A 23,427-nucleotide genomic window follows, 5' to 3' on the forward strand; every position below is an offset into this window, starting at 1 on the left:
CTGCCGAAGTTTACTAAGATCTGTAAGGATCCAATGATCAACAACTTAAAAAAATGGAAAGTTATACTTTGTCTCCTGGAAAACTGGAATTCAGTAATAAGGTCAGAAAATATACACATGAAGGGGCTCCTTAGAGCCTCAAAATAGCCATGGAATGGGAAGGACTGAAGATGAAGAAACTGAGGCTCAGAAACGTCAGCTGAAAACAGACCAAGTCATTCCTGCTTTGTTTCAGTTTATCCACATTCCCACAGGTTTCTAAGTTCCCAGAGGTTTCTGGAACGCCTGACCTGGGTATTTTTCTTTTCTGATGCTGAGGAGTCGGGCAGCTGGCCAGGTCACACACGAATGCTAGGATGCAGAGATGGGAATCTGAAATTTACATCCCTGCCCACTCCACCCCTGCCTGCTTTAAAATGTGAACATTGTTGGTGGGCAGATGATCACTTAATACAGTTAACTGATTCTTTAGAAGAGCTGTATGGGGCCTTGTTAATTGCCTTAATTCTAGAATAGAAACAGAAAATGTAAAATACACACAAAACAAAACATGTCTAGCCTTGTGCTTTGGAACACCAGCCCAACACCTCTAGCCACACAGACCACACACCTGTAGGCTACCCTTTACTTTCTTTATATCTGTACTTCTGTATTCTGTATTCTCAGACTTCCCCACAATGTTCAAGGACGTACTTTCTGACGTCAAAGTCCATGAACACCTTGAGCATGGTGACGGCCTGGGACCAGGGGACCCTAAGGACTGGGCAGGAGGCGTACCTCCCCACCCCCCCTCTCCCTCCCCTGCCTTCCCTGGGAGAGGCAGGAAGGCCTGGCCCCAAAGCAGCAGGCTTCCCGCAGGAAAGCAGATTCTCCAGAGAGAGCTCAGGCACTGCCCATTCCAGTCATCTTTTCATCAATTATCCCAGTTTGGGGGTAACTCTCAGTTTGGGGATTAAACTAAATAAAAGTGAACCTCAGGTTTCTCAAGTCTTAATTACTATGGGAGAGGATGTAGCCACAGGAGCCAAGTATGTTTTAGATGTTTTCTCTCATTTCTGTACTAAAGCAAAATCATGTGAAGATTGACGAATAATGTTAAATAAATAACTGTGGGTAGGTATTCACATTTCTTTAAATCTTGCCTTGTATATCCACCTATCCATCCATCCATCCATTGAGAGAAAAATATACAATTAAAATTTAACATTTAACCTAGAGATTTAACAAACATTTTTGGTAAACAAGCATAATGGAATAAAATAGAGTGTCTAAACTCTGATTTAATCATGTACTTTAGAAACTTAACCTCTGAAACACAACACTGAAGATTGGTGACCAATATATACCTGGAAGTAGTAACTAGGAACTACTGACATAAGAGCTAGAGAATGATAAGATTATTTTATTTTTGTCACTCTTGAAAATTCAGTCTATGGAATGGGCGGTAAAGTGACATTCAATACAACATTGAATTAACTGGCAACTAAACCTAATTTACTTGGTAATTTCTGCAAGGATTTCCTTCTAGGGTATACTATTCACAATGGCACTATTTATCACCTAATATATTGTACAGCTTCAAGAAATGCACTATGATGATAGAAAATGATCACATTCTGAGGTGCATTGGTATGTTTCTAGCATAGTGATTTCTGTGAAGATGTGTCCTTTTAATTTTACCAGTTAAGTATGCCTATCAGTTTACATAGCATGAAAATGAAATTTCAAGACCTACGACAATACACAGCAGACCACTGCAACGAGCTGAATTCCATTTTGTAGCTTAGTTTCATTTTAAAATTCTACTGTGACATATTTAGCTAGAGAAAGATATTAAATCCAACTCTTGTGTATTCAATATAATTCAACTCAAAGTTTCATACCTTCATCTTACTTTATCTGACGTTAAAATGCTGGATATGCAAGTTTTTTTTTTTGGCTATGCAACTTTTTTTTTTCTCTTTTAATGTTTATTTTCTTATTAGTCATCCATTTTATACACATCAGTGTATACATGTCAATCCCAATCTCCCAATTCATCACACCACAACCACCATCCCCAACCACCTTCCCCCCTTGGTGTTCATATGTTTGTTCTCTGCATCTGTGTCTCTATTTCTGCCCAGCAAACTGGTTCATCTGTACCATTTTCTAGGTTCCACATGTATGCATTAATATATGATATTTATTTTTCTCTTTCTGACTTACTTCACTCTGTATGACAGTCTCTAGATATATCCAGATCTCTACAAATGAGCCAATTTCGTTCCTTTTTATGGCTGAGTAATACTCCATTGTATATATGTACCACAACTTCTTTATCCATTCATCTGTCGATGGGCATTTAGGTTGCTTCCATGACCTGGCTATTGTAAATAGCTGCAGTGAACATTGGGGCGCACATGTCTTTTTCAATTATGGTTTTCACTGGGTATATGCCCAGTAGTGGGATTGCTGGGTTATATGGTAGTTCTATTTTTAGTTCTTTAAGGAACCTCCATACTGTTCTCCATAGTGACTGCATCAATTTACATTCCCACCAACGGTGCAAGAGGGTTCCGTTTTCTCCACACCCTCTCCCAGCATTTGTTGTTTGTAGATTTTCTGATGATGCCCATTTTAACTGGTGAGAGGTGATACCTCATTGTAGTTTTGCCTTGCATTTCTCTAATAATTAGTGATGCTGAGCAGCTTTTCATGTGCTTCATGGCCATCTGTATGTCTTGTATGAAGAAATGTCTATTTAGGTCTTCTGCCCATTTTTGGGTTGGGTTGTTTGTTTTTTTAATATTGAGCTGCATGAGCTGTTTATATATTTTGGAGATTAATCCTTTGTCGGATCATTCATTTGCAAATATTTTCTCCCATTCCGAGGGTTGTCCTTTCGTCTTATTTATGGTTTCCTTTGCTGTGCAAAAGCTTTTAAGTTTCATTAGGTCCCATTTGTTTATTTTTGTTTTTATTTCCATTACTCTAGGAGGTGGATCAAAAAATATCTTGCTGTGATTTATGTCAAAGAGTGTTCTTCCTATATTTTCCTCTAAGAGTTTTATAGTGTCTGGTCTTACATTTAGGTCTCTAATCCATTTTATTTTTGTGTATGGTGTTAGGGAGTGTTCTAATTTCATTCTTTTACATGCAGCTGTCCACTTTCCCCAGCACCACTTACTGAAGAGGCTGTCTTTTCTCCATTGTATATTCTTGCCTCCTTTGTCAAAGATAAGGTGACCATATGTGTGTTTTACCTCTGGGCTTTGTATCCTGTTCCATTGATCTATATTTCTGTTTTTCTGCCAGTACCATACTGTCTTGATTACTGTAGCTTTGTAGTATAGTCTGAAGTCAGGGAGTCTGATTCCTCCAGCTCTGTTTTTTTTCCTCAATACTGCTTTGGCTATTCGGGGTCTTTTGTGTCTCCAGACAAATTTTAAGATTTTTTTGTTCTAGTTCTGTAAAAAATGCCATTGGTAATTTGATAGAGATTGCACTGAATCTGTAGATTGCTTTGGGTAGTATAGTCATTTTCACAATAGTGATTCTTCCAATCCAAGAACATGGTATATCTCTCCATCTGTTTATATCATCTTTAATTTCTTTCATCAGTGTCTTATAGTTTTCTGCATACAGGTCTTTTGTTTCCTTAGGTTTATTCCTAGGTATTTTATTCTTTTTGTTGAAATGGTAAAGGGGAGTGTTTCCTTAATTTCTCTTTCATATTTTTCATCGTTAGTGTATAGGAATGCAAGAGACTTCTATGCATTAATTTTGTATCCTGCTACTTTACCAAATTCATTGATTAGCTATAGTAGTTTTCTGATAGCATCTTTAGGATTCTCTATGTATAAGTATCATGTCATCTGCAAACAGTGACAGTTTTACTTCTTCTTTTCTGATTTGGATTCCTGTTATTTCTTTTTCTTCACTGATTGCCATGGCTAAAATTTCAAAAACTATGTTGAATAATAGTGGTGGGAGTGGGCAACCTTGTATTGCTCCCGATCTTAGAGGAAATGCTTTCAGTTCTTCACCACTGAGAATGATGTTTGCTGTGGGTTTGTCATATATGGCCTTTATTATGTTGAGGTAGGTTCCCTCTATGCCCACTTTCTGGAGAGTTTTTTCCATAAATGGGTGTTGAATTTTGTCAAAAGCTTTTTCTGCATCTATTGAGATGATCATATGGTTTTTATTCAATTCATTAATATTAATGAATGAATGAATTAATTAATTAATGTTTTATCACATCGATTGATTTGCATATATTGAAGAATCCTTGCATCTCTGGGATAAATCCCACTTGATCATGGTGTATGATCCTTTTAATGTGTTGTTGGATTCTGTTTGCTAGTATTTTGTTGAGGATTCTTGTGTCTATATTCATCAGTGATACTGGTCTGTAATTTTCTTTTTTTAGCAGTCTGGTTTTGGTATCAGGGTGATGGTGGCTTCATAGAATGAGTTTGGGAGTTTTCCTTGCTCTGCAATTTTTTGAAGAGTTTGAGAAGGATGGGTGTTAGCTCTTCTCTAAATGTTTAACAGAATTCACCTGTGAAGCCATCTGGTCCTGGACTTTTGTTGGAAATTTTTAAATCATAGTTTCAATTTCATTACTTGTGATTGGTCTGTTCATATTTTCTATTTCTTCCTGGTTCAGTCTTGGAAGGTTATACCTTTCTAAGAATTTGTCCATTTCTTCCAGGTTGTCCATTTTATTGGCATAGAGTTGCTTGTAGCAGTCTCTTAGGATGCTTTGTATTTCTGCGGTGTCTATTGTAACCTCTCCTTTTCCATTTCTAATTTTATTGATTTGAGTCCTCTCCCTCTTTTTCTTGATGAGTCTGGCTAATGGTTTATCAATTTTATCTTCTCAAAGAACCAGCTTTTAGTTTTATTGATCTCTGCTATTGTTTTCTTTGTTTCTATTTCACTTACTTCTGCTGTGATCTTTATGACTTCTTTCCTTCTGCTAACTTTGGGTTTTGTTTCTTCTTCTTTCTCTAGTTCCTTTTGGTGTAATGTTAGATTGTTTATCTGAGATTTTTCTTGTTTCTTGAGGTAGGCTCGTATAGCTATAAACTTCCCTCTTAGGACTGCTGTTGCTGCATCCAATAGGTTTTGGATCATCGTGTTCTCATTGTCATTTGTCTCTAGGTATTTTTTGACTTCCTCTTTGATTTCTTTATTGATTTCTCTAGTGATCTCTTGGTTATTTATTAACGTATTGCTTAGTCTCCGTGTGTTTATGGTTTTTACGTTCTTTTCCCTGTAATTGATTTCTAATCTCATAGCATTGTGGTCAGAAAAGATGCTTGATATGATTTCATTTCTCTTAAATTTACTGAGGCTTGATTTGTGACCCAGGATGTGATCTATCCTGGAGAATGTTCCATGCACACTTGAGAAGAAAGGGTAATCTGCCGTTTTGGGATGGAATGTCCTATAAATATCAATTAAATCTATCTGGTCTATTGTGTCACTTAAAGCTTGTGTTTCCTTATTAATTTTCTGTTTGGATGATCTGTTCATTGGTGTAAGTGAGGTGTTAAAGTCCCCCACTATTATTGTGTTACTGTCGATTTCCTCTTTTAGAGCTCTTAGCAGTTGCCTTATGTATTGAGGCTCCTATGTCGGGTGCATATATATTTATAATTGTTATATCTTCTTCTTGGATTGATCCCTTTATCATTACATAGTGTCCTTCCTTGTCTCTTATAACAATCTTTATTTTAAAGTCTATTTTATCTGATATGAGTATTGCTACTTCAGCTTTCTTTTGATTTCCATTTGCATGGAATATCTTTTTCCATCCCCTCACTTTCAGTCTGTATGTGTCCCTAGGTGTGAAGTGGGTCTCTTGTAGACAGCATATATATGGATCTTGTTTTGGTATCCATTCAGCAAGCCTGTATCTTTTGGTTGGAGCATTTAATCCATTCACATTTAAGGTAATTATCGATGTGTATGTTCCTATTACCATTTTCTTAATTTTGGGGGGTTTGTTTTTGTAGGTCCTTTTCTTCTCTTGTGTTTCCCACTTAGAGAAGTTCCTTTAGCATTTGTTGTCAAGCTGGTTTGGTGGTTCTGAGTTCTCTCAGCTTTTGCTTGTCTGTAAAGCTTTTGACTTCTCCATCGAATCTGAATGAGATCCTTGCCGGGTAATCTTAGTTGTAGGTTCTTCTCTTTCATCACTTTAAGTATATCATGCCACTCCCTTCTGGCTTGTAGAGTTTCTGCTGAGAAATCCGTTGTTAATCTTATCAGAGTTCCCTTGTACGTTATTCATCATTTTTCCCTTGCTGCTTTCAAGAATTTTTCTTTGTCTTTAATTTTGCCAGTTTGATTACTATGTGTCTCGGAGTGTTTCTCCTTGGGGTTATACTGTATGGGACTCTCTGTGCTTCCTGGACTTGGGTAGCTATTTCCTTTCCCATGTTAGGGAAGTTTTCAACCATAATCTCTTCAAATAGTTTCTCGGGTCCTTTCCCTCTCTCTTCTCCTTCTGGGACCCCTATAATGCAATATTGTTGCATTTAATGTTGTCCCAGAGGTCTCTTAGGCTGTCCTCATTTCTTTTCATTCTTTTCTCTTTATTTTGTTCTGCAGCAGTGAATTCCACCATTCTGTCTTCCAGGTTACTTATCCGTTCTTCTGCCTCAGTTATTCTGCTATTGATTCCTTCTAGTGTATTTTTCATTTCAATTATTGTATTGTTCATCTCTGTTTGTTTGTTCTTTAATTCTTCTAGATCTTTGTTAAACATTTCTTGCACCTTCTCGATCTTTGCCTCCATTCTTTTTCCGAGGTCCTGGATCATCTTCAGTATCATTATTCTGAATTCTTTCTCTGGAAGGTTGCCTATCTCCATTTCATTTAATTGTTTTTCTGGGGTTTTATCTTGTTCCTTCATCTGGTACATAGCCCTCTGCCTTTTCACCTTGTCTATCTTCCTGTGAATGTGGTTTTCGTTCCACAGGCTGCAGGATTGTAGTTCTTCTTGCTTCTGCTCGGCAATGCAACTTGTGATGTAGGGCTATATTTTGACCGTAAGACTTCAATATGAATTGCCATTATTTTTTCAAGTGATTTGTTTTTACTATCCTACTTTCTACACTTCCTGTTTTCATTGAAATAGAAGATCTACTCCTAAGAGAATAATTATTTAGCCCATAATGTTATACAATGAAATTAGCTCTTACACTTTTTCTGAATCCGTAGTATTGAAAAGAATCTAGATGAATAGTTATCCATATGTTTATCTATACAAGAAACAACCATATATTGCCTAAGCAAAAGAATTTCTATTATTTACCATGAAGATGAACACTGGTGCCCTCACTCAGGTTGCATGTCTCTCAGGATGTACAGAGAAGCGAGTTTCCTGAAGGTAGAAGAGGGTTTCCACCCCACAGAGGGCGGGCAGTGGTGCCTGCATCAGTGCAAATCTGTTTTCTTTCTATCAACTATGATATATGATACTGATTTACACTTGTAGGATTGAGCAAAATATGTTCTCTAGATTTAGCTGAATGAATCCTCCCAAAACAAATGCTTTCAAGTGTTTCCCTCACAGAAACTGCAAAAACTAAAATAGTACTAATAATGTAAACATAATTGAACAGCAAGGAAATGAGAGAGCTATTTCTTTATCTCGTATGTTCTATCCATGTACATTATGAGGTAAAAGTAATAAGAATTAAAAATTTCAACTTGAAATGATAAATAAAATGGTGATTATCTGAAATATAGATTCATATTTACTGTCATTAATGATAAATCTCTCTCTAAGGGGGTAAAGTACCTGGTGATTTCAGCTAATAATTGGAGGAAGTCATTGTTATTAGCAAAACTTTTAAAAGCTAAGCATTCAGAACGTGAAAATAAACTTCTTCAAAGTTTTAAATCATGTGATGTTTATCTCAATATTAAAATTTTCACAGATTTTAACAATAATAATCTAGAAGTCGATTCTGAGGTTTTTTAAATTATGTTTGGGTTTTTTGTTTGTTTGTTTCTTAATAGTGAAAGAAGAAAAGATATAGTTTAGGGGAACTTTTTTTCCTACTGCAACAAAAATGGTTGAAATCATACAGAAAACAATATGGCAATAGATTGGTATACATTTGTTAAAATTATTGAAAGATGTATAGAAATTATTACTGAAGACTTGAAGAAGCAGATATTAGAATGGATACAGTAAAGAAGATTTGCTATAATGTTGGATATACATGTTTCTCCCATGTGTCAGCTTATAGTACTTTTCCTGTTCTCTTCCAATAGTATAGATGAAAAACTTATTTTTGTTAAGTCACTAAGTAAAGTTTTACTCTAAAAGATGTGGTCTCAATATAAACAGTTTCTTGGATTAGAAAATATTATTTGATGCTTATGTGGAGTGACTTAACCACTAATGGGGTGGCTATCTTGATTAGATAAAAAGATTCAAGCAGAGTGCTTAGAGAGAGAGAATTCATTCAACACGTGATTTGTGGGTAAGACGTTGAGCAAAGAAGTTGAAGCCAGAGGTAAAAAGTGCTACAGGTGTCATTGATGTACTTTCTTCTATAAAAACAAGACTTCCGTAATGTGGCAGACTTTCCCCCAGTAGTTCAGCTGAAATAGGGAGTGATCATAAAACTTATTTGTACCAGGCAGAGTTTCACTATTTAACTCATAGTACAAACTTTGTAAGTATCGTGAAACTTACAGTTCCTCATTTTGCTCATAACAAACTTACTAATCTTTTCCAGGCCTTCATGTGTGATTGTATAGGTGAAGCATTGTTCAATTTCAGGGGGTGCCATTTACATTTACATGATTTATAATTTGTAGATTCACATTTCTTTTTTACCCCCACTCCGAATTTCCAACTGAGAGCAATATCTTGAGCAAGGTAAGTTTTTAAAAAAATTATATAAAAAACTACATAAAAATGCCCCATGGGATAGTGGTTGGCTTTTCTGTGATATCACATGGCTACCAGAAAAAATACAATCTAGGAGATATTTTAGAAAAAAATAAAGTTCTCTGTCTCCTTAGGGTAGATGCAGCACAAAAATACCTCCCCCTATTTCTTTTAAAGGAACCTGAGCTTTATCAAGAACACTTTGAAAACAGAGGTTTGGAAATGTTTTCATTCCTTTATGGTTTTCTTTTAAAAAAATAGTATTATTAAATACAGTCATATCTTCACCCTTAAAAATGCTTGGAATTAAAATGTATTGTTTAAAAATCATTCCAATGAAAGGTTTCCGTGAGTTTTAAACCTAGTTAGTTCAAAATGCAATAATGACCCATCTTCTAAAATTGCTTGACATTAGTGAAGAAACGTATTACTCATATTTCAAGAAAAATCTTTGCCTAGTTAGTGAATGTGATTCAAACATTAATACTGTGACTCAATGGGCAGCCGACATCATGGTCCTTCCATTCGGAGGAATTATTTTTGTGAGTTAACGTCTTCCTCTATGCCAGAGTGTGACAGCTGACTGTCAGAGCTTACTTTCAGCCCATCCATATTACAACTCTTTGCATCCCTCCCAGATGGCATGAAGATTACTTTCTAACTTTCCAGTATTAACATTTGTTATCGTGCTTTGTGACCTCAACATTCATGTAAAACATTCACCCAGTCTGACTTCAATCTCTTTTTCTCCTCACATTAAATGGCTGAACCCTCCTCTACTTTGTCCTCCTCTTCATGGTTACACTGCAGAGCAATGGTTTTCAACCTCCAGCAATTGCTGTGGCCCCAACAAGGACCAACTGAATTAGCCTTTCTAAGGGTGGAGCATGGGTAGCTGTATTTACATTTTTTTTTCCCCAGTTGATTTTAATGCACAGAAAACCTCTGGCTTAGGCCTGTCACTACCAATAACTGTACCCATAATCTCCATAATCCCTAAGCATCCTTTGATCACCATCTCCTACCCTCAGTAATCAATCCTTTCAGTAATCTCACTTGAATAATTCTTCAGCCTCATTAGATCCTTCAATCCATTGACCCTATCAACTTTTCATTATCCATTAATCTTCATGTTCTTAGTTCCCTCCTTATCCAACTTAGATTTCATGCTTCCTCAATCCCTTTGCTGAATTTCTTCTTCATAGTTTTTACTGGCAAATCCCCAAATGTGGATGATTATAGTTCGTTTCTTATTCTGTGCCTGCCTCTGAAGTTGACATTGGGCAGATAAAAATTCACATCCGTACCCACAGGTCTGAATTTAAACATAATTACCCAAACCCAAATTTATTTGCATAAAAACTGCACTTGAAGATTGGCAAGGGAAAAAAAAAAGAAATAGAAGCATGCAAATTAAAAAAAAATTATATTACTAGGTAAAAAGAAAAAAAAGCCAACACAGCAACGATGAGGTCAGAGACTTAGAGAAGCATGATATTTAAATGTCCCAGAAGAACGTTTCAAAATGGAAGGGTGGACAAAAGGATCACATTTTGAAAAAAAGAGAGAAATGGGGACCTATGTTCATACAAAAACCTGTACATGAATTCTTACTGTAGTTATAGTCAAAATTGCGAGAAACTGGAGACAAACTGTGTCCTTTAATGAGTAAATGCTCACACACAGTGGGATTAGTGTACAATGAACACTACTGAGCACTGACAGGGACCAGCTATGCAAACACGGAACAACGTGGATGAATCTCAAAGGCGTCACACTGAGTACAAGAAGCAAGTCTTGACGGTTGCTTCCTATACGGTTCTCTTCATGTAACAATCTCAAAAAGGCAACTACAGGGATGGAGACCAGACTAACAGTGCCAGGAGTGAGGGGCACAGCAGGGGATGATTATGAAGGGAGAGCGCCAGGAATTTGGGGTGAGGAAGAGTTCTGAATCCTGGTTACGGTAGTAGTCACACTAATTTACACGTGTTAAATTCAACTGTACATCAAAAAACAAGTCAAACTGTAAGACCATTAAAAGAAAAATCGTGCTGAGAAAATGCATTCATTAAGCGTCGAGTCCACTATTCAGAACTTTAAGGAAATAGTACAAAAGGCTTAGGAGAGTTTAGGGCTGATGACAGTACAACTTCCAATTATCTGTAATTTCCTTGAAAATCTTTTTAAAGGATTTATATTTTATTTGCACTATTTGCATAGAAGGTTACAATAAAATGTAGTAAATTTTTTAAACCAAAAAAATCATACATTTAATAAATCCGTGTATACGTGAAAATGACATGTGCCTGAAGAGCAGCTGGGACCCCCAGGCCTCTCACTTAGGCCTGTGGGATCAGAGCAGCTCTCATCACAGCTCTCCAGATCCCCAATTCTATTATCCTGCCATCTCCCTTGTACGACTCTAAAGCAATGAGATGATTTATACATTTGAGTCCTATGAAAATCAGTTCTTATTTTACAGTATTCTGAAACTCTTCTTATCTTACTTCCTAACTTTTCTTCCTAAGATGCTATTTCTCAAAATCAGATTGATTCCTGAAAGAGTCCCTCTTCTCATCGCCAATCTCATCTTAGCTGGCAACTTTCTTCTTTTTCTTTGGGATGAAGGTGAGTTAAATCCATCTCAGACAATATTCTGGACGTGGCAGCCTGGGGTCTTGGTATCCCTTAGCATTCAGTAAATGATATAAAGCTTCCAAATATCCCAGCCTTTGGGATTCCACAACTGAGGTGAAGGTCAAGCATTTAGAATGTTTAGGGGAAAAAAAATCTCAAAATGTTTGGGAAATAGATCATCTTTTAAAAGGCAAAGAGTAAGTATATAATTTAACTCAAAGCAAAATTGGGCAAAGAAGAATCTAGTATCGATTTACTGCATATATAAGGTTATATGTAGAGAGACCCTGGACTTTCTGTTTTGAAGCTGGAATACTTGCAAATAAAGGGTTTCTGCATTCTACAGTGAAAACTATAATTTGGGGCTTCCCTGGTGGCGCAGTGGTTGAGAGTCCGCCTGCTGATGCAGGGGACACGGGTTCGTGCCCCGGTCTGGGAAGATCCCACATGCCGCGGAGCGGCTGGGCCCGTGAGCCATGGCCGCTGACCCTGCGCGTCCGGAGCCTGTGCTCCACAACGGGAGAGGCCACAACAGTGAGAGGCCCGTGTACCGCAAAAAAAAAAAAAAAAAAATCTATAATTTGTCCTTGGGACAGATTCCTGGATTTGTTTTGGCTTCTCTTTTCTGCAAAGACCACTATAGAGGGTGCTTTTAAGTTATAGTGATTAGGGTAAATGCCTACACATTGCCTTTTCTAATGCCCTGAATGGAGGTGAAGTTCCAAATAAATATCAACACGTATCAACACATTTCAGACTGAATTAGTTCTACTCACACTAATGACTCTAATAAATAAACAATAAGATTTTCAGTTCCTTACAACATTATAAATTTATTTGTCTTCCTTCTCTAACTGTCCCACACAAGTGTTCTGGTTACCCTGTTGGCTTTCCCTCCCAGTGTGATTCAGGGACCCAATTTTCTTGCATCTTGTGACTTCACCAACCCCTGGGTTTTCAGTTCTCTGCTCCCAGCCAACAGAAGGAAAAGGAAGAGTGGAGAAGTAGCACCTGCTTCCTGCTGCACTGACCAGGAAGGGACTTGTAACGGTTCTACTCACTTTCTATGGGCTTCACCTGAACTTGTCCCTTGATCCCACCTAGATATGGGGGCCAGGGGAGCGTGGCCTCTGGCTCACAAATAAGTAACCATGTGACTATACCACAAATGTCCTTGTAGAGGTGGGCGCCACTGTGCAGTGCACCCCTTAGACACCTGTACAAGGCGGCCCTGTGTTTTATCTAGGCTTTGGAAGTTAGGTTTCTTTTTGTAAAAGTTGGTGTTTATTACCGAAGGGAAAAATGGGTTAATCCCAAGTGAGCTGGACCTCAGAGGAGGAAAGAGAGAAATCCCTCATCCTCTGGGACCAGGGAAGCACTGGGGCCTAGACTCTGGGAGGGGGAGAGGTATTTAGAGATGTCCACTGAGACTGGGTGGACAGGCCTTCCACAGCTGGAGACCAGCATGAGTTAGGCAGGGATTCTGAGATCAGGTGGTGGCAGTTACAAATAGCTTCCAGAAGTAGCTGTTAGTTACCTTTCCTGTATTACTTCTATTATCTCTAAGCATTCGGTCAAGTCTTGTAAGAGTTAGAACTTGCTTCTTTTAGCTATGATGTGAGAAAACCGGGAAGCAGCCATCACCAACACCCAAGCTGGGGTCATCTGAGCTGGTCACCAGTAAAAACACCATGATGCCCAGAAGAGCAGCAGTTATAATCAAGAGTGGCAGAGGCCACAACATGACAACAAGATGGAGTGGAAGAACCCAACGCGTTTGTTTTTGAGCGTGCATGTGGCAGAGCCCTGGAAAATTGTGGCATCGTTTCCACCAAGCCTAAAAGAAGTTTGTGTCCTAGTGATTTGGAATAAAAATAAAACGCATGCTAATTGTATTGCCATGAGTAAATGATCAAGAAAAACAGGGGTGCATACATATTATTTTTAAATACTCTTAAACATGGTGAGATTTTTACAAGTGATAAAAATATACAATCATATAGCTTTGTTTTGGGCGAGAAAGGAGTAAACGGGGTCCAAATACAGCAATTTATGTATGTTACACATTGGGAAAAGTACGCTGAGTCAGAGGCTCACATGCTGATGATGAAGTGTGTCCACAGGTGCATGTAAACCCCGGGGAGATGCTGTGGAAGGGCCGGTGCACTCTCAAATTTAATGTGGTCCTAACAGAGATGAGTAGAGAGACCCAGTGACTCCCCCCAACCCCCGCCAACTTTCCTCCTAGGTGTCTGCACCCTGAACATAAATTCCTCTCAGGGACTTCCCCAGAAGTCTGTCTTATTTTGTTCTAAGCACTGCTGATTCATTTGGGGAACCTAACTCTAAATCCCAGTGAGTGGATCTACAAGACAGTAGGGACATCATCACTTCAGTTTTCTAGTAGAGCTTTTACTTCCCGTCAAGTTATTTCACTCCATTCACTCCAAACTCAACTCCATTCCCCACCTCTCTGTCTCCAGGGTCTTAGAACAATCACTTCTTTCAGAAGAGGACACTGCCAACCAGGAAAGCAGACGGCAGTCAGAACTTGCCTTTACGGCAGAAAATGAAGTGACATCTATGATCTATGGTGGGTATGTCTCAATCCATTCTCAATATATATCCCAAAGGAGATTTCACTCTTGCTACAAAGTAAGAAATAACAACAACAATCACCACTGTAATAGGACATATTGTGAGGGGCATTCTTTTAAAAGCCTCTAAAATGCTACTGGGAGAGTTTTACGGCTGCACCAAGTCAGAACTCAGCCATGTTTAAAAACAAGGGGAGACGGTGGGATGGTGGTGGTCCCAGGAGGGCCACAGCTCAGCATTTGCTTTGCTGTTTCTCTTTTGTTGACAGTATCACAACTGAGTTCATGGATGCCTGAGGAAACACCAGGCACAGCTTGAGCTGTTCAAAACAATCTTACTAGAAAAGTGACTTTTCTTTTAAAACCAAAAAGCACTTTTTGTAATAATAGGTTAAAGCTAAGACACCAGTGAACACTGCCAGTTTCTGTTTACTTCCTCCAATTTCCTATTGCTCTGGGTATGAGTGAAAATTGGATATCAAAGATAAGAACTAGGGTTATTTTGCTGGATACCTATTCTCCTAAACATGAGGCTTCGAGGTCTTAGGAGCTTGAGTAATTCTTCAGAAACTACGGAAAGCTTGCTCTCAGAATGTCCTCCAAGAATCAGCCCCTTTGCCCAACACATCTAAGCACTAAGATATTCCTACTGAATTTTCAAGGACTCCAAATTGCAGCCAAACCATCTGATGGCTTAGGGCAGGGCATGCACATCTGCAGGGGAAGAGACAGAGACATCTTTACTCCGACATAATCTGGGGTTTTCAGAGGTCAAAACCTTAAAGTGTGTGAGCCACCTATGGAGAAAACAGTTAGATCTAATTATAGCTCTTAATAGAGAGAACTGGCTGTTTTCAAAAAAAGCAAATATGTAGGTTAAGAGCACTGTTAAACCTTGAGAGATTGATGCTATCGCAGGCTTTTAAGAGCAATGTCCTTGTTTTGTCCTTATTTAGATTTCTTACAAATATTCTTGTGTAGTCTTCTTGGAAGTGGATGGTTTACAAATTCCCAATATACTTTCTGTATATCCCAATAGACTCTTGGATGACCTCTAACTATATCCAGTAAAGGAGCAAACATTCTGAAGTTTGAAATAAGGCAAACAATCTCCAACGTTGTTATTATAAATCCTCATCTTTTCTAAGTGCTTTTCTCTTACTATTCTTAAAATAATGGTAATTTATTGTGATGAAACTGGTCATTAGTTAAAGGCTCTAGAGAACATATCTAATGACAGAAACCAACAATTTATTTTAAATGTGCTTAATGAGGAATTTTTTCTATATTCCCCTTTTATAGTGTTAAATCAAAAGCTGCTTTCAGTAAGCTCTGTCAAGCAAAGTTATAGCTAGTCTCAATCACTGGGATTTTATTAAGTAACCTGAAAGCAGAGCAAATACAAAACTGTACTACTGCATCAATGACTGGCTTAGTCAGTCAAAGCACAGAACTTATGAGGTTTGGTCACTGGTTTATACCCCATGTTGTACAGTTGGCTTTGTTCTCATTAGGAAGCAAAATATCCCACAGATGCATTACGTTGATAATAAAGAGGATATGGTTTAAAATAGATACTGGGCTTAAACCTCATATACTGTCTGCATCCTCATAAGATTATCTGTTTCACTGTCGAAGGAATAGGGGCTTACCACGTGTGTGACCTTGGGCAAGTCACTGATCTTGGTTGAGCCCCAGTTTCCATTTATGAAATACATACTATGTAGTCAGCAGGTTCTGTGAGGACTAAATAATAAGATATCTTTAACACACATAGCTTGGTGCTCAGAGAACAATAACTCAACAGAAGTATGACTACAATCACGACCATGACCAACCATGGTCACGGGGCAAGTAAGAAATAATGATTTGGAGTTCAAAAGGATCCAGGTCTTTCTGATTCTGCTACTGTGCTTATTCTGAGACTTCTCAGGACACCTCATGCCTTTCTCCTCAAAGCTGTGTGTGCTCTCCTAGAAAGAACTGTGTAAGTCATCTCTGCATTGGCCAACTTTTTTGCACACTGCTTGGCACAAAGAAGAACACAATAAATTCGTTTTGAATGAACAAGCATATTGAGTCAAAGCCATCTTTGTCGTGGAGCCCACTGCCATCCTGGCTAAGCCCAGCACGCCGCTGCTTTTATGTTCTAAAAGGAGGGGTTTTTACTATACTCTCAGATGGAAAGTTCTAAACCCTGGAGGCACTTGTCATACCACCAGCTCTATTCATTAGCTGTACTATTCACCCGGTAAACCTCTCCTCACCATCAGCCCTACCATCAGGTGGTTGGAAATCTTCTGGTGGCCACTGCCTTCAGTGGCTTTCTCATCTACCCCTTCCCTTCAATCAGTCACTGTTCCCATTCAATCTTACTGCTTTCTTAGAACACTATGGTATTCTACCTATCTTGCTTAACTCTAATTCAGACTACAAGTGACTAAAATATTAATCTTCCTCAGTCATAGCTGCAAGAACATTTATACTTTCTCAAAAATTTCAATGGAGTTCCATTTCCTTCTAAACTGCAACCAACCCATCAGGATGAGATCCAAAGCTATGCTCAATATGGCGCCTGCCTTCCTTTCCAAGACTCATTTCTTACTTGTGCTTTGCCTGGACCTTAGCTCATCTCAAATACTTTCTTCTTCCAAATCTTTCTTTGCTCATGTATTTCTCTGTATCTGGAACATGCTCTTCTCAATATCTTCACCCTTGAAATTCTTTCCATTTTTATATTCCAAGTGAAATTAGGCTTTCAGCATGAAACCTTTTCAAATCACCCTTCCAAATGGTCCCAGTTCTTAGTGATCTCTTGCATGTGCTTATGAGCACATCACTGTCAATGTGTATCTTCCTATATTGTTTAATCATTTTCTAATTATTATTTACAAGCATTAAAATGATTGTAATATTGGTTAAACATAGCTCGTTATTTATAACTCTATTCATTTAATGCTGACATTATTATTTTTAAAATTTATTTATTTTATTTTATTTTTGGCTGTGTTGCATCTTCGTTGCTGTGCACAGGGTTTCTCTAGTTGCAGCAAACAGGGGCTACTCTTCGTTGTGATGTGCAGGCTTCTCATTGCGGTGGCTTCTCTTGTTGCAGAGCACGGGCTCTAGGCATGTGGGCTTCAGTAGTTGTGGCACACAGGCTCAGTAGTTGTGGCTCACAGGCTCTAGAGGGCAGGCTCAGTAGTTGTGGCGCACGGGCTTAGTTGCTCCACAGCATGTGGGATCTTCCTGGACCAGGGCTCGAACCCGTGTCCCTTGCGTTGGCAGGCGGATTCTTAACCACTGCGCCACCAGTGAAGCCCCATAATGCTGACATTATTTTGTTCTGCCCCCAAATCTAATGATGTGCTCATTACACCAAGCCTTTAAAATGGTGAATTTGAAGCAACTCCAAATTGTGAGGTGGTAGGAGATGTTATCTCAGAGGTTCACACGTCACTCTATGCTATAACCATGATATTTTATACAACACTTGTTTGGTACTTTAAAAAAATTTTTTTTTTTTTTTTTTACATTTAGCTGCCTTCATGACCAGTGGGAAATTTTTTAGTAAAAATAAAGCTGAGAGGAATAAAAGAGAAATGGAAATACAAAGCCTCACATTTAACTGCCACAGCAGGAAAATTCAAAATTGAATTCCAACCCTAGTTATTAAACACCTTGATCAAACCTCTTTCCAACTTTACTGAGCCAGGCAATTTTTCTCTTTTTCCCACTGACTTGGAGTCAGCAAGAGAGAGAGCTGAGTGGCTGGCAAAAGAAAATGAATACACTCTGCAACACTGGTCTCATGAAGCTGGAGCTTGCTAATTGTGGCCTGACCTGCCTGCACTCTGAGGATATTAATAACGCTGAGAGTCCACAACACAAAACTGCTACATTACCTGGAGACCCAAGTTCCCAGTTCAGCTTCTGAGGTTAATGAGATTGCCCAGCTAATCTTTCCTCATGCTCTTCCCCACCTGTAGTTGGTTGTGGTGCCTACTTGTGCCTCAATGAATATTTGCTAAGCAAATAACTGAATAAATAGATGAGCAAATAAATGAATGAGTAAGGGCACAGTGGGGACAAGGGACAGGGTGTGAGGAAAGGCCTTCTGGAGAATCTAAGCACCGAAGGACAAGCAAGAGTTACAGGTGAAGGAACGTGGAAGACCCCTGGAGGGCATTTAGGCAGCTTAGTTGGTGGAAACTGAACGAGTACAGTTAAGAGGCTGGAAACTCTTAACTGGGTTAACTCTTAAGTGGGTTGTGAGTAGGAAGGAAAATCCACTCAGCAGTTCTGAAGAGATTAAAGTGGAGATGAAGCAGGGCAGGTATGATGAGACAAGGTAATGGGTGAGGAGGCTATTTTCCTCCGAGATCTGATCCTTAAACCTTTGTCAGCACCACTGGATGGACGCTGGCTGAGTCAAGAAAGTGAAAACTTTGGCCTGTTGAAGGAAACAGAAGTCAAGGTGTACTGAGTCAAAGAGGCAAGTGCAGTAGCTGGTTTCCCAGCTGACAGCGAACAGCCGTGGGCTTCCCTGCAGCCTCTGAGGGTCATGTGGTTTTGAGGGTGAATGAATGTTCAGCCTTATTTGTTGAGTTGCTAATCAATTTAGAGACAGAAAAAAAGGGTAAGACAGGGAACATGAACTTATATTCTGTTCCTAGTAAGGCCGACTGAAAATCGTAGCTTAGATTTGTGGTCAAAAGAGCTGACCAATCATTTGCCTCAGAATTACACAGCTTGACTTGCTTAGAGAGGTAAGGAGGGAAGGGATGTGCAGAGATGAAGGATACAGAGAACTTCCTGATGACAGACTCTAAGGTCCGGAGGACAAGGGCAAAGGAACAGGAGGGCTGAGGGGGTGAGAACGAAGATCAGATCAGAGCAGCAGAGGCTAAACATCCCCAAGGGGATGACTCTCCACTACTGATTTCTTCCCCCCGCAGTTGTTGGTTATCATTTTTATTTTCAACTCTTACACTGACTGATGCTTTACCTTAAACATATGTTGATTTTTTTAATTAAAAAATATTTATTTATATTTATTTATTTGGTTGCACCGGGTCTTAGGTGCGAACATACGTTGATTTTTATGACTTATCTACCTCCTGACCCAGTAACTTGGTCCTATCCTCACCATCCATAATGTAAAATGAAGAAATGAGGGTCTGTGTGGTGTCTCCATCCCTTCCCCCTCACTTCTGAGGTTTCTTCAGCTCCACCATTATTTTTATATTTTCAAGATCTGTAACATTTACCTTTCGTTCTGAAATGGTTATATCTTCCATGCTTTGCCTAAAGGTATATTCTGGAAATTAAGTTAAATAAACACATTCATAATACTAAATTTATGCCAATTGTATTCTCTGGTTGGAATTTAAGGAGGAGTTCCACTCCTATGTTACGAAACATAGGTCATTCAAAGGAGGAAGTTTCCAAAATTCACATCAAATGAATTATTATTTCTTGTACTCAATTAACTACTTTTGTCTTTTTGCTTTATACATGGATAGTTTTCTGCTACAAACTTCTGCTTTTCTTGAGCGTCAAATTGCCTTTCTTTCTTCCTGTTGACAGAATAAACATGTCTTCTCTGTCTGAACACTAAGCTCTTCTAGCTCTTTTACCGTTTCATTAATTGATTGTTCTAAAAGAACTCCTTCCTTTTCAGGTCTTCCACCAAGATGTCTTTCTGGAATTTTCTTACTGAATCCCCTATCTTCCTTTACCTGGGTCTCAACTTTATTTCTTTAGGAATAGATTTTTAGGTCATTTTTTTCTCCTCTAGTAATTCTTTTTATTTACTCTGAATTGCCTATGCTTTTTTTGTTGTTGACTTCCTTGTCTTTGTTGGAGTCTAGATCACATAACAAATATTTTCAGAAAAGCTGCATGGGAGGTAAAAATTTCTGGATTCTTCACATCTGCATATGTCTTTACTTGCTTACTAGGATGGTTAATTTTATGTATCAACCTGGCTGGGCACCCAGATTAACCATTGTGTCTGGGTGTACCTGTGAGGATGTTTCTGGTTGAGACTGACATTTGCATCTTTGGACTAGATAAAGCATATTGCCCTCTCCAATGCTGGTGGGCCTCATCCAATCTGTTGAGGGACTGAATAGAATAAAAAGGTGGAGGATGGCAGAATCTGTCCCTTTTTATCTTCCTGCCTACCTGTCTGATCTGGGACATCAGTTTTCTCTTGCCCTTTATCTAAGATTTATACCAGCGGCTCCCCTGGTTCTCAGGCCTTTGTACTCAGACTGGAATTACACCATTGGCAAGCCTGGGTCCCCAGCTTGCAGATGGCAGGTCATGGGGCTTCTGGACCTCTGTAATTGTGTGAGCCAATTCCTCCCAAGAAATCAATCTCTCCCTAGTGTGTGTGTGTGTGTATATATATATATATATACACATACATATACACACATATATGTATGTATGTATGTATCTAACTATCTATCTATCTATATATAGAGAGAGATTCGCTGAAGAACCTTGACTAGTAGACTTATACACTTAATAAAAACATGGATAGGATTCCATGTTGAAAGCAAATCCCCCTCCAAATGTTGACAGCATTTCCTGGACTCTAGCATCAGCATCAGTGGACTTCGGTGTGTGTGTGGGTAGCACTTTGGAGTCAACCAGCTTCACTTTGCTGTAGGTCGGAGACCTCTCAAGGAGATAGGCTGGATCCTACCCAAGGGCAAGAGGAAGACACTACTCCGAGGCTCCATTTTGATTGCTCTTGGTCAGATGATAAATGCTATTTCCAAGAGCTTCTTTTGCTATTAATTTTGTGATTGATTTTATAACCTTCTAGGGAACAGTGTGAGTTATATTCAGTTTCTCTCTGAGGAGTGTAATTTTAAGTACTATTTCTATGGTTTTGTTCTTTTTTTTTGCCTTTAGAGACTAAACTGCTTTACTTCATTTTGGAGTGCATTATTTGTGCTGGTTTTTGAAGAATTTCAGTAGTTTAACAGAAACTTCAGTGTGCTTTGACTAAAAATGAGGCAAAAGCTTCAATGGCTTTGCCACTACTTGAAAAAAAAAAAGATAAAAGAAGACAAGTGTTGCATGGATTATTCATTGTTAAGGTAATTAACATCGTTACTACTATATACACTTAAAAATCATTTCTGCAAAATAACCACACTTGCAGATGTCTAATCCTTACACATACAGACACATAAGTCTATATTTGTACTGAAATTTTGTTCACAATTTATATTTGCTAAGTTATTCTAAATTATACAATTTATTTTTATATTTTCATCTTTACTTTAGTGCTTAGAATAAAACACTGTACCATTGACTTATTTTTATGTGGACAACGGTAGAATAAACACAAACAATAACATGTAAGTGACATGGAACGTGAGCCAGGCCTGTCTGCACAGTTCTGTGTATTTCCTGAGGTTAAGACCACAATGGGCCTTTTAGCACAGGTATAACTTTAAGAACATAAAGGATTTTCTATGAAACTGAAACACAAAATTCATAATTTGTGAAATATGTGTGAACAACAGTAATCAATTTAACTCTGAATCACCAAGAACCAGTAGAGCAAGTGAGAGTCTCGGGGTCTGATCACAGGTGCACATACCACACCTAGAGGAGTCTTGGTCTCAGAGAATCTGCTGGATCCACAGTCAGTACCTTGTTTACACAGCCTATGTCGTCCACTGCAAATTCTTCTCTGTGTTCTTTCTCTCTCCTCCCACACTGTCAGTTACTTACAGCACAGTCCTATCTTCTAAACCTTCTAAAGCATCTCCTGCTATTTGACAAATAAACTGTATTCTGGAGATTTAGTGAATTCTATTTGATGACAGAAGTACAGTAAAATGGTATGAAATTATTTTGGCAGAGGTTAAAAATATTTTATTCCACATTTTACTACATCCTTCTTCTGCCTGAAGTGATTTTTAAAAATCTAAGAGTTTAATTTAAAATCCAGATTTTTATGTAATTATCGCAAAAATCAGTAGAGCTCTTTTCAAAGAAAGAAGTAGCAGTTCTATAATTTGGACATATGAAATTTAGCATGATTGCAGGGTGGTTCTGATCAGAACCCTTCCTAAGCTTTCAGGACACGGGATGACTCTCACTTGCTGAAAAAAGTATGAACATTTTTCCTCCCTAAAAGCAGGTTTTACCTGACCAGAGGAGATCCTGCCTCTGTGGTCATACATTTCTATACATACTCTGTAATAGAGGGAACATATCATAACTACTTGGTAAGTGAATTAATGAAAGAATGATTCAGTGCTTTAATGACTTTTATCATGGTTATAGATGCCAGTATTTCCTTGGCAATTGTGAAATATTTAAATAATCTTTTCTGTACATTAATAATATAGATTGGTACTGCTATAAGCAGCTATTTTCAGTGAAGAAATCAGTACCAATAATACTTTGCAACTATTCATGCAGCAGTAAAATCATGTACTTCAAAGCAAATTTTATTTAAGTACAGTTGACTTACAATATTATATTAGTTTCAGGTGTACAGCATAGTGATTTGATATTTTTATAGATTGTACACCAGTTACAAAATAAATAAGTCACAGGGATATAAAGTACAGCACAGGGAATATAGTCAATAATATTATAATAACTTTGTGTGGGGTGTGATCTATAAACACATACATATATAAAATTAACTTTCTCTAACTCAGGAGAACATTTCTTTTCATTTGCCCCATTTTCTGAAGGAACCAGAAGATGAGGGAAAACAGGTAAGGGCAGTCCTAGAGAAGAAGCCAAGACTTGTGACCCATGAGCCTGTCCCATCCCATCCCATCCTACCTAGACTGCCCTAGTGAGGAGGTGAAGGAGTCACCCATGACATACAGCTGACACAAGTCCACAGCTGGGAACTGCTGATAGAGTGGGACCATCAGATAGAGTGATTTTAGTTGTACCCACCAAAAATAATTCAGATGAACACAGTCATATAGTCTCCTTGGTCATGTTTTATTTTAGTATCTAAAAGAAGGCTTAAATCTCCTTCCCGTATTCTATAGAAAAGGAAGTGGTGACGCCAGGGGTTGTGTTTTCTTAGCCATTTCTCTTTCTGAGCTGCTGCACCCAGCTAGATGTCTCACCTCTTGCAAGAGCTTCCTCTGTCCATCTCATGTCACCCAACCCTGGAAAATGTCTCTCTGTTTTCCATGTATTTCAAAACATTGAAAAAATCTACCATTCACAACAGTGTGGCATTATTGCTGATGTAGGGAAATTCAGGAAGAGTAGCAAATAAAG

General features: G+C 38.4%; 1 protein-coding gene and 1 long non-coding RNA gene across 19 annotated transcripts in view; one reads left to right on the forward strand and one right to left on the reverse strand.

The window, feature by feature from the left end:
- The window catches only part of LOC101328244 (1-acyl-sn-glycerol-3-phosphate acyltransferase delta), a 1,425,233-nt gene that overhangs the window by 610,703 nt on the left and 791,103 nt on the right, over positions 1-23,427 (reverse strand). The window lies entirely within an intron of this gene.
- The window catches only part of LOC141276053 (uncharacterized), a 41,136-nt gene that overhangs the window by 8,183 nt on the left and 9,526 nt on the right, over positions 1-23,427 (forward strand). The window contains exon 2 of the long non-coding RNA XR_012324968.1: positions 14,026-14,135. This is a non-coding gene — a long non-coding RNA (uncharacterized lncRNA). The remainder of the gene's footprint in view (positions 1-14,025; positions 14,136-23,427) is intronic.

This window comes from Tursiops truncatus, chromosome 12, assembly GCF_011762595.2.
Source record: "Tursiops truncatus isolate mTurTru1 chromosome 12, mTurTru1.mat.Y, whole genome shotgun sequence".
Classification (NCBI taxonomy): Eukaryota; Metazoa; Chordata; class Mammalia; order Artiodactyla; family Delphinidae; genus Tursiops; species Tursiops truncatus.